Source organism: Rhipicephalus microplus, chromosome X (genome assembly GCF_043290135.1).
Source record: "Rhipicephalus microplus isolate Deutch F79 chromosome X, USDA_Rmic, whole genome shotgun sequence".
In the NCBI taxonomy this organism is placed as follows: domain Eukaryota; kingdom Metazoa; phylum Arthropoda; class Arachnida; order Ixodida; family Ixodidae; genus Rhipicephalus; species Rhipicephalus microplus.
This window is the reverse complement of record NC_134710.1, coordinates 392,096,448-392,110,682: the sequence shown is the minus strand read 5'-3', so window position 1 is coordinate 392,110,682 and position 14,235 is coordinate 392,096,448. Positions and strand designations below refer to the sequence as shown.

General features: G+C 44.7%; 1 pseudogene; it reads left to right on the top strand.

Moving 5' to 3' along the window:
• The first annotated feature begins 3,609 nt into the window (after window positions 1–3,609).
• On the top strand, window positions 3,610–11,340 carry LOC142776449 (uncharacterized; annotated as a pseudogene).
• The last annotated feature ends 2,895 nt before the right edge of the window (window positions 11,341–14,235 follow it).

Here is a 14,235-nt window from a genome sequence, read left to right as displayed (position 1 = left end):
GAACCAGCATTAGTGAAGCTCGCGAGTCAGCCCATAGAAACAAATTGTGAAATATAAAACATGAAAAGAAGAGATGAGATGCCTCATACTGGCCGGCCTATGTTTCAATGTAAGTATTTATCTTTGTCAAAGGCATTTTGTCCTTCTTGGCTGTTACTTGAAAGGATTAGTTGTAAATGTCATTAAAGGAAGTGTTGAAATTTCGGAAAGCATGACAGCAGCAGCAACCAGAGCTGTACAGAGTGTCAGCCACACAGGTCAATCTAGATAGGCCATTTAAACTTGGGAGAAAACAAAAAAAGAAAAGCGCAAAGCGCAAGAATGGGACAAAGGAAGGCGATACAAAAATGGGCGCTGACTGCCAAGTGAAATTTTAATTGACAAAATCAAGGATAGACGGATACAAAAAAAAATGGTTAGATTACAAATCTTCAGTCATGTGCGTCACATCAAATAGATTTTTTTTTCAAACAGATTAAGTAGCGGAGTGCTCACGCATCTATGGCCCCTTTGGTGGATGGCAAAAGCCTCAAATATCTCCCGCGCGAGCCTTTGACAACAGCATTTTAGGACTGTAACATCCGACAGACGAAGGCATGGTGCAGTCATGCCTAGCACAATGTGTGGCTAAATTACTACAAACACCAATCTTTACATGAATTGACACGTTTGCGAGGCCTATAACTGATGCACCGCCCAGTCTGTACCACAGACACACAGCCGCTTGAACACTGAATTATGACATATATTGATCACTGGATGAACGGCTTGATATGTTTCTTTGAACAGCTTGCTCCGCTTCCTTTCTGTTCGTTCGCATGGCGGCACATTCCGCCTAGTTTGGTGGCACCGATTGCTCTCACTGCTCAGGAAGATGGTCAGGTATCTTAAACCTATCTTATCCTGGTCCTGGCGCCATACCATTGAAGACTGAGAAGTAGAGCCGAAACAGAGAACACCCTATTTGACAGATGCAAAACTAAAAAAAAAAAATTCAGCAGATCCCATATACTTTGGGACTTCACATTATGTGAAGCATGCGGAGGGAAGGTGGCCGTGTTGTAACTTTTTTTATTCAGCGACATGTTATGAAATGATGCTAAATATATGTACAAATGTTGCAGGAACAGATGCATATTGAACAGTTGCAGATGTTTCTATAACCAGTTGTTTGCACTTGCACAACGGTGCCATCAGTAACATGAGTATTAGCAACACCAGAAGTGATAAGCTGATATGAAGGGTTTGTGCTTGCAAGGATGGTAGCCCTGGACACTGGTACATAAATCCACTTCTGCGCATGGCACCTAACTACAATGCACATTTACACAACATAAAGATTGTAGCATAGGAGTAAATATGTAATCTTTATGAGATTGCATAGCCAGCACTGCAACCACATTTGACGTTTTACGAACATTACGGTCTATTTGAAAAATAGTTCCGAGATCTAGCATGGCTCTGTGGTAGAATTCTTGATTGCCTCGCATTATGCTTGGATTCGACTCCTGCTCACACCCTGATAGATTAATATGTGGAGTTTGACGTCCCAAAACCACCATATGATTATGAGAGACGCTGTAGTGGAGGGCTTCGCAAATTCCAACCACCTGAGGTTCTTTAACGTGCACCCTAATCTGAGCACACTAGCCTACAACATTTTTGCCTGCATCGAAAATGCAGCCGCCACAGCCAGAATTTGATTCCGCGACGTGCAAGTCAGCAGCCGAGTACCTTAGCCATTAGACCACCGCGGTGGGGCCCTGCTCGCACCCTGAAATTTTTCTTTGTGTTTGTCGAGTAAACGCTGCCGCTGTCAGTGTTGTCTTAAAGAGGCCCTGCAACACTTTTTGAGCATGGCCAGAAAATGTTGCCATTTGGTAGAAGAGGCTCCCGAGAACACACGGGCCAAATATTATAGTGCAGCACGCGGCTTGTAATTTGCAATAAATAAATGACCAAAGTCAGCTAAAAATTGCTTTCTCTCGTTTCAACAAATGACGGAGGAAGCTGAAAAATCATTCAAAGGCCATCTATGAGCCATTTGCTGATTTTAACATGGCGCGTTCGGTCCTTACAGGGATCGCCGCGAGATGCTGCAACTTGTCCCCACGCGCGCTCGCGATCACACAGAAAAGACCATGTATTCAAAGCGAAAAACAAAAAACAAAGAGAAAGTTTTCAATGACAAAAGGCACGTGTGACATTTTTTTTTTTGCCCATACCATACCCCCCCCCCCCCCCCCGGCTTAGCTCCCAGAGCTTTTGCCGGGATGAGAGCAGAGCGAATGCGATTGCAGCATGACAAATCTTTGCGAGTCCGCTCATACTGGACGTATTCTTAAAATTTTTGCAGCGTTGAATTCGTGAGGCAATAAGCTCTTTTAGTGAATCCATTCCATGGTTACTTAAAAAGGTGTTTTAGAGTCCCTTTAACGTTCATGCGTTACAATGGCCCATGTGTGTTCTCGTCGTTTTTGGGTAGATACCAAGTGTCAAACAGCTGTGGCAAGGTATGTGCCACTGTTTAACTGTTTAACAAGAAGTGTTTAACAATGCATATAATGTTATTTGTGTTTTGACCAGCGCGTCATAATCATCAAACCCTCTTATATTAATTTAGGTTCCCACCAAGTTAAGGAGATTATCACGAGAGCACCCAGACGTAAGCGGCTAGATAGATAGATAGAGATAGACAGACAGATAGATAGATGCCACCACCGCAACCAGGATTCGATCCCGCACCCTGTGGGACAGCAGCCGAGTACCTTAGCCACTAGACCACCGCGGCAGGGCTTGATAGATAGATAGATTAGATAGATTAGATAGGTAGGTAGGTAGGTAGGTAGGTAGGTAGGTAGGTAGGTAGGTAGGTAGGTAGGTAGGTAGGTAGGTAGGTAGGTAGGTAGGTAGGTAGGTAGGTAGGTAGATAGATAGATAGATAGATAGATAGATAGATAGATAGATAGATAGATAGATAGATAGATAGATACCGAAAGTGCATGCAGTACGCAAAGAAATGGTCCACATTCATAAGGGTCCATGCTCTCTTGATTTTGCTCATCTTCCCTGCTCTATCTGATACTAATTTGTTACAATGCTCGCTGATGTAGCCTCTTTCCCTTTGTCATTAATCGCTGTGTAGCTGACAGTGTGCTCGTGGAGAATCAATAAATGAAGTACAAAAAGATTGCAGTAAACCTGAACTCCACTCATACTTCAAGGAGTCAAAATATTTTTGCTGCGATTGATTTGTGAGGCAACAAACTCCGACAATGAGGTAATGTTATGATCGCTTGAAAAAAGCCTGCAGGACGTTTTTAAAAGGCAAGGTGAAGCTATAACTAAAACTTACTTTGCAAGAACACTTTGCACTGTACAGAGAGCAAAATGGCCATTAAAAGTCATGCGCCTGAAGATTGTTCTTAAAAGACCACCTGCCATTCCACATAACTTTCCAGGCACTCACATAAGTGTGACTCGTGGTGGCAGCAGTGCCTGCTGGGCAGTGATCGTGGTTACCCCCATCATGCGACGAGCTCATAACCTCGAGCTGGCAAGGGAGATCGTCTTTCTTGATTCGACTGCCTCATGCGACACCACCAAATGCACAGTAACAGTGGTGCTGACTGCGACAAAGGCTGGTGCTGTCCCACTCGCAGTACTAATTCACAAGGAGCAGAGCACCGATGGCTACCTGGCTGCTTTCAAGCTCCTCAAGGAAGCCCATCCTCTCTGCTTTGGAGGCCAACCAGTAAGTAAGGAAGTAGGCACAAAATTGTAAATTTTGTGCACAGTGAATTGCTATATACTAATGCCATCCCAATTCTCTACAATAGCATTGTTAACACAAACTTACAAGAGCAACTAGTGAAGAAAATGTTGAGGCCAGTGCTCAATGCGTGGCTTGACTGTAATTCAGTATCTGAACTACAGGTTTTCCCACCCACTTTAATCCAAGTGCCAGCTTAAATAATCTGCTTGCCATTGAAATAATCTGAGCGCCGAGCTATTTAATCCATGTGCCAACTCAATGAGGCCGCATGTCAGTGAGTTTAATCCAATTGCCAATGACAAATAAAGTGCCAGTCATTTTAATCCACACACTAGAAACACTAGTTTGCCGCTTTATACAGTATAAATGTGAAAATAACGTAAACATGAAGTCACAGAAAGAACTTTTCCTTCACCTATGCATGCTTGCGCTTATGAAATGAAGTGCACATTGCTATTTCCTCCTAACATTTTGGCGTCATAGCTTCAAAATAAAAAAAGAACAGTGTGTGTTGATTGCATTTATGGGTACTAAGAGTATTTGCTCATAGAGTCAGTGTATGGTTCGTCGCTACTGCATTATTCTGGCTAACCATGTACACCATCCCATATGGATAGATTCGTGTCGTCTGCTAAGCAGACGGCTTTCGGCTACTTATTTGCTGAGGCATTCGCAGTCGTCTGCTCAGCCCCGTGATAACGGTGATAGACAGATGGTCACCAGGGCCTTTGTCAAGCCCTTCTCGCTGCTTTTAGCCTTGGCGACCCTCCAGTTTTTGTATGGTAAATAAATAAAGTTTGATTTGATTTGATATTCATTCGTTCTTGAAATCAGAAACAACCATTTAAAACTCAAGTTGCATTTGTTTCAGTTCATTTGGAATTAAGTTTTTTATAAAAGCATCAAAAGAGAAACTCCTGTTTTCATATAAAAAGACAACGCTAGTATTCCTGAAGCGTGTTTGCTTGAAACATGCGTTCATCGAATACACATAATTTTGTTTGAATAAAAGATAACTAATATGAATATAAAATATGACTTCTGTTTTTCACATCAGGGTCACGAGTTTGCGTCTTATGTGCCCTGCAGGACGAAAGCCTCTTTTAAATGATTTCTAATTTGCTCTGCCCTAATTTATTGAGCATGTACCTGTTTCTGACTCATCACTGCCCACAGTCAAGTTCTTCATATCTTGTTATGCATCCCGGCACTCCAATAACAATATTATGTCTGCCGCATTACATGACCTGGCCCAGACATGTAATGCTATACAAATCTAATTATGAGCTTTGTTGATGAACACAAAATATCCTTGCTTTTTTCTTTCATTGCTATTAAAATGACTCCACCCGGGCCAAGCACTCATCTACAAACTTGTACATAGCACAGTATAAGCACTGCAAACATGGCTCAAGCGAACCACGGAATTTTTGTTTCCTTGAGTACTAGCGGCGAATACTAATAATAATGATTTATTCTACTTTCCGACTATAGTATTTTATATTGTAGAAACTGCATTTCAAATGCATTGCCATTTTTACGGCCCGTATAGTGCTTTTTGTGCATGGATTGAACTGACTGGCACCTGAATTCAAGCCATTGGCGATTGGATTAAACATGGTGGCACTTGGATTAAAATCACTGGCACGCAGCCTGATTGAGTTGGCACTTGGATTAAATATGTTGGGGCTTGGATTAAATGTTTGGCACATGGATTAAAGAGGTTGGCGCTCAGATTATTTCAATGGCGTGCAGATTATCTAAGCTGCTACTTGGATCAAAGTGAGCGGGAAAACCTGTAGTTTCCTATGGAACTTCTGTAACTACTTCTGAAGACATTTCTGAATTCGCATAGTGTAAGTAATGACACAATAGCAAATAGCTCCATTAAGCTGGACCAAAAAAATAAAAAGTTGTACCAGGACAGAAATTATTTGTGACAAAAACAAAAGTAAACAATGCTGCACAGACTAAGCCACAGGAGAGGGCCTTTGTGGTTCTTGTGGGCATTTATAGAAATCACCTACATGCTCTCATCATCATCATCACACATTTGGCTATGAATTCTAATCTTTCCCATGTGACACCATCATTGCGGGTGAAGTGTGCCTGTTCTGTGCATTTCACTCAGGCTAGATAAGCGTTTCTCAAGCTAAAACATGTGCCCACACCATAGGTCGGCATGGCTTGTGGAACTCTCTCAGGCTCATTCATGAAATATATCAGTCTGTTCAATTTGCCTCCACCACGTGAACCAGTTCACGATGTTCTGCGTCTTGCCATTCGTTTCAGCGGTGCAGCATTGACAACCTCTGAACCCTGCCATTCATTTCTAAAGGTGCAGAAGAGGTACAGCGCTGGTTCACGATTTTCCCGCCCCTCCCACACTGACAGTGCCGGCTTGGTGCAGCCGTGCGTGCAGCTGAGCAGACGACGCAATACTTTCGTGTAGGCACCGTACCTGCCTCTACTAACACGATGTGTTTTTTGCTAAGAAGTTTGTGCCTCATAAACTGTATGCATAATCATTTGGCCATCGATCAGTGTTACCTTAACGGTGTTAACTAAGTGAACAGAAATAAGGCCTGCATCAGCACATCGTCATTCGTTTTGGGTGTTTCACTGTGCCTGCACCACTGAACTTGCGCTTCACAATTTCTGAACTTTGCATGCACAGCCGTGAATCGGTTTCAATTGGTGCAGGTAAATCAAATGCACCTTGTATATTGAACTTTCCACTCATTGTACTCAGACTCACAAAATTTTTTCTGAGCTGAACTCACCCAAACTCTCGTTCACACATATTTATTTATTTAACAATACTGTAGGCCTTTGTACAGGCCCATACAGGTTCTTAAGCCGGACTCACTCAGACTCAAGCTCACCAAAACATTACTCAACCGCACACACTCAGCCTCAGACTCACGGCTGGACCTGAGTGTGAGTGAGTACTACTGAGTCAACTCATGAGTTCATCAGAATGGAATTAGCTTCTTTGATTGTGGTGTTAATGCTCTTTAACACCAATATCTGATGTAATCGGTGCTCTTCTTGGTGCCGCTTCACACAGCATCTTCGAAAACGAGTTCCGAGTGCTTCCAAACCAGTAAAGTCATTTTTCTTGGAGGAGATGTTAGAATATAATAGTCGAGAAATTCCCTGGAAAACTTAGTTTGGGACTGCCAAGGCGCCCCCTTGTATAATTAAAATGTCTAATTAATAAATATTGAAACGGTGTATGAAAAACACTGCTTTGGAATACCTATGAATAGATGTGAGTATAAATGTGAATCTAGGTAAGGCTGAGTAATGCTGAAAATGTCTAGGTGGAACCTCAAGTCTGCAAAAGAAAGTGGAACTCACTCAAGAAATATATTTTGCGCTTTAGACACACTCGGACTCAGACTCTCCAAAATTTTGCTTAGCCGAACCCGCTCGGGCTCACACTCACTAAAATTTTCTTCAAACAAACTCTCTCGGACTTCGACTCACAAAAATAGTGCTTATCCAGACTCAGACTCATAATGTGAGTCTGAGTGAGTCCGTGTGAGTTGGCCAATGAGTGAGTTCGTGGACCTATTGCCCGAACTCTCTCCTCTTTTTAAAATACTGGTAACAGATGCAAACTTACACTTGTCTTTAACCTTGAAACTTACCATAAATGTTACTGCTCTCTATAGTTTATTGAAAAGCAAATAGCGAACTCAAATTCAATAGAAAATTATTAGCCAAGGCTATTTATATTTTTAGATTCACCCACGAAAATTGTTCTCACAACATCCACGACTTTTCTATGCCTTTTATAACTATGGACAGCTTTCAACTTTATTGCATTGTCTTCCAGGCCCCACAGGTACTCATGAGTGACAATTCGAGTGCTGAGAAGGCCGCCCTGCAGCAGACATGGCCGTCAGCAAGGCAGCTTTTGTGCCATTTTCATGTGGCACAAGCGGAGTGGCGCTGGCTGACGACATCTCAAAACTCTGTTGACAAAGACCAGAGGAAACGATTCATGTCTGCCTTCCAACTGGCAAGTTTTTTTGCAATCTAGTTGTAACTCTAGCTCTAAGATACGAGGTGCATTCGTTGCATCTGCACTTAGTGAACAAATTCACAATGGTCTGCTATTTTAGCATTCGTTTCATGTTTCCAAGATGATGGCGCTGGCATAGCAGCATAGGTGTATAAAAAGCACAGCTGTCCTGCAAGGCTAGTGCATGAATTACCTTCACTTCCTCGTGATATAATTTGGAGTGTATGCCGCACAAGATGCCCTAATCTGCAGATGAAAACGCAGACAGTATTTGTGTCCATTTTAATCACATTTAAAAAATACACCAGTAAACGTCTGGTGGGTTCAAATGATTTCGAATGCCATAAAATGAGGCTTGTACAAATATTCAAATGCTTTGAATATTCAAATGAATAATGCAGTAATCAAATTTGATTTGAATCGAAGTTAAATTGCTGAAATTTTTGAATTATTAAAAACGAACAAAATAGGTGTATATTAGTCCACATTTAACACTTTGTAAAGGTGGTTTCACGGCAGTGGAGGGATGCTAAACCATGAAAGCACTTACCCAAGCATATTAGACCAGTGGTAAAAGTGGTTTCACTGCAGTGAATTGGTGCTAAGCCGTGAAAACACAAAATCAAGAGAAATTCGCACTGCAGCAAAGCCCCACTTCAAGGTTTTAATAAAGAATTACAATGACATCGATTCTGCTTTTTTTTTTGTTTTCAGTTTAAAAGCTCGTTACACAGATTTATATGCTCTAAGTAAAAAAAAATTGAAACACAGCATATTTTACTGGCTATTACTTGGACTGCACCAAAAGTCGAATGCTGCTACAATTCGAAGTTGTTGCCACTTCCTTTGATGAAAAAAAAAATGGCCTTTGCATAGGCCCTCTTTCAATTTTTAAAGATCTGTGCAAGTTTGTTTGGCCATGACAAATATGCCCCTTTTTGTTTATAATATGCAATATATATACTATTACAATTCAATTAGATATTATTCGACCAAAATCACTATTCGCTTCGAATTCACTTCGAACCTAAAATTACCTATTCGCACAAGCGTACAGAAAATGTCAGCAGCATCAACTTTTATGGACCACCGCTTGGCAATTTGTAGAGCAGACCGCGGCAATCAATATCCAGATTACAGCGCAGCGCACCGTGCACAGCCTCCATTTAGAAAAACAATTACCGCGCTCCTTTCCTACACCTGACCAATCCTCCTTTCATGAGCAGTGACACAAATTCGCCGATCGGCGACTTGACGAAGCACGCAGCTCATCGATTGGGTTAAACCAGTCACGACGGCAGGCTACGCTTTTTTTCTCCCTTTGAAAGAGAAGGGTGGCGAGACCGCACGAAAATTTGAAACTAGCTGAAACCAATGTTCTAACCCCTGTGAATTCCTTAATAAAGTATTTGCAAAATCCTTGAGGAGGCAGCATGTTCACGGAGCAAAGGTGCACATAGTTTTGATTTTTGGTCCTTGGGGGTTGTTTACTGGCCTTTTGAACTGGGGCAAGCATGTGCAGATCACAAAGTGACTTCAATGCAGACAGTGAAGCATGAATCTGTATTATGGTGCAGTTTAAAAAAAGCGAAAATATCCAAATACGAGCACCTCATTGAAAAATTTCCTGCTATCTGCAGGTCATGTGTGCAGACACAGCAGAAAAACTTGAAGCTGCCACTGCCGAAGTGAAGGCCCTACAACACGATGCCTTCGTGTCTAGAGTTCTGACATTCTTGCGCCGACAAGAAGAGTGGGTGCAGCTCTACCGTTTGGACGTGTTGACAAGGGGCCACAACACCAACAATTTTGCGGAGGCAGCCATACGCGTGCTCAAAGACATTATTCTGAACAGAGTCGAAGCATTTAATGCAGTCGCACTCGTAGACTCGGTGGCTCTGGTGTGGGAGAAATACTTTGAAAGCCGTATCCTCCGCCACGCCTACAGCCGTGTTGCAGCCCATCAACTGCTGTACAAGCGGCTGCTGTCGAGAATGCCGAAAGATGCAGCCGAGGCCATCCAAGTGGTAGGCCAGGGACAGTACATTGTGCCTAGTGCGACCCACCCCAGCTCCAGTTATGAGGTCTATGCTGAAATAGGACTATGTACGTGTCTCTTTGGTAAACAAGGTGCATTTTGTAAGCACCAGGCTTTGGTGCAGAAAAAGTACGGAGGACTGTTTCCGAATGTTCCGGCACTGAGTACTGACGACCGGTACCAACTGGGACAGCTGGCCCTGGGCGAGAAGTGTCCCCCCAGGATATTTTTCAAACCCTTCCAAGAGGAGGAGCCCAGCAGTAGTTCCAGAACCACGGCAGGTACCAGTGTCCAGCAGGAGGAGCCAGACGAACTCCAAGCAATGCAAGGCACCAGCACGCAAGAGGCCACACACCTCGCACCTGTACCGTTGGTGCCTGATGCAGCCCAACTTGCCCAGGTAGGACAAGCCCCTTGAAAGGGCCCTGAAGTACTTTTCAATTAAACATAGGGAACGCTACTGAACAGTAGTCAAGGCTTCTTTTATTCCTGTAAGCATTTTATTGTGCTCCACCGCACTCACGAATTTACAATTTCATATTGGTGGATGTCATCATTCTGAGGGCGATTTCAAGATTTCAACACTATTGGTGTCGTATTGTTCCATGTTTGGGACTACAGGTCACCAATTGTTGGTATTAGCAGCACTTCCACTAACAGAATAGTCAAAACAGGTGACAGGAAAACCTTAACTTAAACTGACTCCTCAGCTTGAACTTTATTCTCGAGCAGTTGTCTGCAGTTAGAGAGGAGCAAAATAAATGTGCAGTTCTTGTTGGTGTGCTGTACACTTGAAGTATATTTCTTTCATCACTTTTGGTGCAGGCCCAAGAACATGCATATGAGTTCCTGGAGGTCCAGTTGCGGCGTGTGCATTCTATGAATGCACACAATCCAGCTTACCTTGATATCGTGAAGGGCCTTGCATAGGAGCTTGCTCGTGTTCAGAACAGCAGCGATGGGACAGAACTGATGCTGGCATTCAAGGCTACCGCTGCAGCAAGACGTCACCGGGCCCGTCACATAAGGGTGCAACCGACCAGCACTGCTAGGCGTAGGCCAGGGCTTACAAGGGGGTCCAAGAGGGTCCCTACAGGGCGCCCAGCAGTTGAGCCAGCTGCCAAGAGAGCAAAGAAGAGGCCCCATTCTTTGAGCCACAGCATAGAGAAAAATGTGCCTGGTGCAAGGCTGCACTGAATGGCAGCTGCCTCCCACCAACTGGGCTCACGACAGTTCTAGGCACAGAGCCAACTTGGTTTCAAACATCATTTCTAGGGTTTTATGTGGCGAAACGATGATATGATTGTGAAGCACACCACAGTGGGCGACTGATGATATGTGGGGTTTAACGTCCCAAAACCACCATATGATTGTGAGAGATGCCGTAGTGGAGGGCTCCGGAAATTTCGACCACCTGGGGTTCTTTAACGGGCTCCCAAATCTGGGCACACTGGCCTACACCATTTCCACCTCCATCGGAAATGTAGTCACCACAGCCGGGATTCAATGCCACGACCTGCGGGTCAGCAGCCAAGTATTTTAGCCAGTAGACTACCGCGACGGGGCCCACAGTGGGTGACTTCGGATCAAATTAGGCCATGTGGGATTCTTTAAAGTGAACCTAAATCTATGCGAAGGAGCAGCTCATCGCCACCGCTGCACTTGATGCTTCATCTTTGATTGAAGCAAAGCGAGAACGACTCCTCGCATTAGCTGTAATATCATAACCTTACAATTGGTCACCTTAGCCACGGGCAAAAGCATTTGGCTCTGCACTACTACCTCAGTATCATGCATACAGCCTTGTCAAAGCTGATGTTAAAGAATGGTGCCCACTAATCCCACTAGTCTCTTGGATCCACCAGGTGTGGCCCTCACAAGTCACAATCAGATACTCATCAATGTTGTTCAGTAACATTGTGCAATTCCACCATGAGCGACTTTTGTTTCGCCTTACCGTCAGGAGTAATGAGCTCTTCAATTGCGTTTTTTGAGTGGCGGTGGGGTTAATATCCCAAAACCACGACACTGACAGTATAGTTATGTGCCGCTTACCTAGAAACCGAAGAAGTTAGAAGACTAGGTGGTGCCTGTCCTGGCCATCGTGGTTGTTTTTAATCGCAGTATTGTTACTATGAATATTGTAAATGCACTCGTTTTCTGTCATCTCCCCGTAACATCTTTGGTAAAGGTGCTGGGCACATCAGGAGCACACAACGGAACTTCACAGCGGGCGTATTCTTGGACAGTCCATCATGCTGGCAGACAATTCTGCTGATCCAGCCCCCGCTATGCCGAATGCACCCAGTCACATTGTCGTGACCCACCTCCGAGGCCCAGGCCCCTTTTGCGGGACTGATAACAGTCAGGTGGAGAAGTGGCTGGCCAACTAAGAGTGCAGCAGCAAGACCAATCGCTGGGATTCGACTTTGATGCTTGCAAACGTCAGGTACTACCTCAGGGGTAGGGCCAACGTGTGGTTCGACACACACGAGGAGAATTTAAACGTACGTAACAAAAAAAAAGACGTATGTAAACAAAAAAAATGAAACACCTTTTTGGAAAGCCCATTGCATGCCAAGAGAAAGAACTCTCGTGCCGTGCCCAAACCTCAAAGGAGCTACACATGGTTTACATACAAGATGTCTTAGCCTTGTGCCGGCAAGTTAATAGCTAAATGGCCGAAGCCAACAGTCACCCACATTAATGAAGGAATCGCTCACGACGCCCTTCACTTGCTCGTGTACAAAGACTGCTCCACCATTTACGACATTATCAGGGAGTGCTGAAGTTTCGAAGAAGCAAAAAGCCGGCATGTTACGCAGCAATTTGTTCAGCTCCCTACCACTGCTGCCACGTCGTCGTGCAAAGACGTCTAGATCCAGCCGCAGCCCTGTACCAAAAACTTCCTGCGTCTCGTGCGGCGTAATATCGAGGCAGCAACTCCATCTACTCCCCAGGCTAATTCTCACGAGGAGGCCCGCCCGACAGTGTCATTAATTCAGGCCGCCGTGCGCGAAGAACTGGCAAATCCAGGCATCCAGCCTGTATGTGCCCAAAGTCGTTCTACGTCAGCCCTGCTCCATACTACCAGCCACAACTGACTTATTCCGGGTACCATGATTCGAACCAGTGGCGCACGCGAGAAGACGGGTCGATATGCTTCAACTGCAATGGCGCCGGTCACATTTCCCTCTATTGTCGCTATCGTCGGCCATTGTCTCCTCGTGCACCATACTGTCCAGACGACACTTCATCCTCCCCTTTGCACGGCAATCCACTGAACACTAATGCCCGAACATCAACCCTACATTATGAGCCGTCGCCGTCTCCCCAGACCCAACGACTTTCTCGGTTGCTTATGTCCCGTCGCTCCCCCTCACCGTCCTTCCTCGTGAAAACAGACCAGTGCAGCTCCCGGAAGGTGATGCTGCCTTGACTGATCGACTCGGAAATCCTCTGTTAACTCTGGCATCTTGACAAAAGCTTATGGATGTAGATGTAGAAGGCATGCCTGTTTCAGCGCTCATCCACACAAGGGCCCAATAATCATTGATGAGTGCTCACCTTTCTCGTCGTCTTCGTAAAGTCGTTACACGCGCCTCATCACCTGTTGTTCGCGAAGCCAATAGCCGTACACCTACCGTCATTTGAATGTGCTTTGCGCACGTGAGCTTCGATGACCACAACACCTCAGTTCTCTTTGCTGTTCTGGACGTTGCTCCTGGGACGTTCTACTGACGCGAAGATTAGTTTTGCCTCACTATCTTGTGACTGTTTCTGCGAACAACTTTTGCACACCTGTCCTGAACTTTGGACGCTGCGCACAACTGCTTCCTGAAGGTATCTCGCTGGGCACAATATCACCTTTAGACGCAAACAACCCTGTTGTTCTGGCCATTGATGCCCCACAGTCGCCTCCAGGCAGCCCTGCTGCTGGCCCGACACCTGATGACACATTCGAAAACATGATTGCCTGCCCCGAACCCTGACCCTTCTAAAAGCCAGGACCTACGCCTTTCCTAGGAGTCATACCGCGACTTTTGATTTCGCTTCACCCAAACTTGGACAAACATATCTGGTGAGGCATCGAATTGACAACGCGGACACAACACCCATTCATCGACACCCTTAGCATGTCTCGGCGACCGATCGCAGCGTCATTCAAACGGAAGTTGATGAAATACTCTCTAAGGACATCATGGAGCCATTTTCGAGCCCTTGAGCGTCGCCCGTAGTATTTGTAAAAAACAAAGACAACACCTGGCAGTTCTGCGTCGACTACCGGCATTTCACCGGCACTTCAACAAAATAAAAAAATACTTCTGCCTATTGCTGTAAATAGACGACGCCATTGATTCCCTTTTGGTGCACGGTACTTTTCTTCCA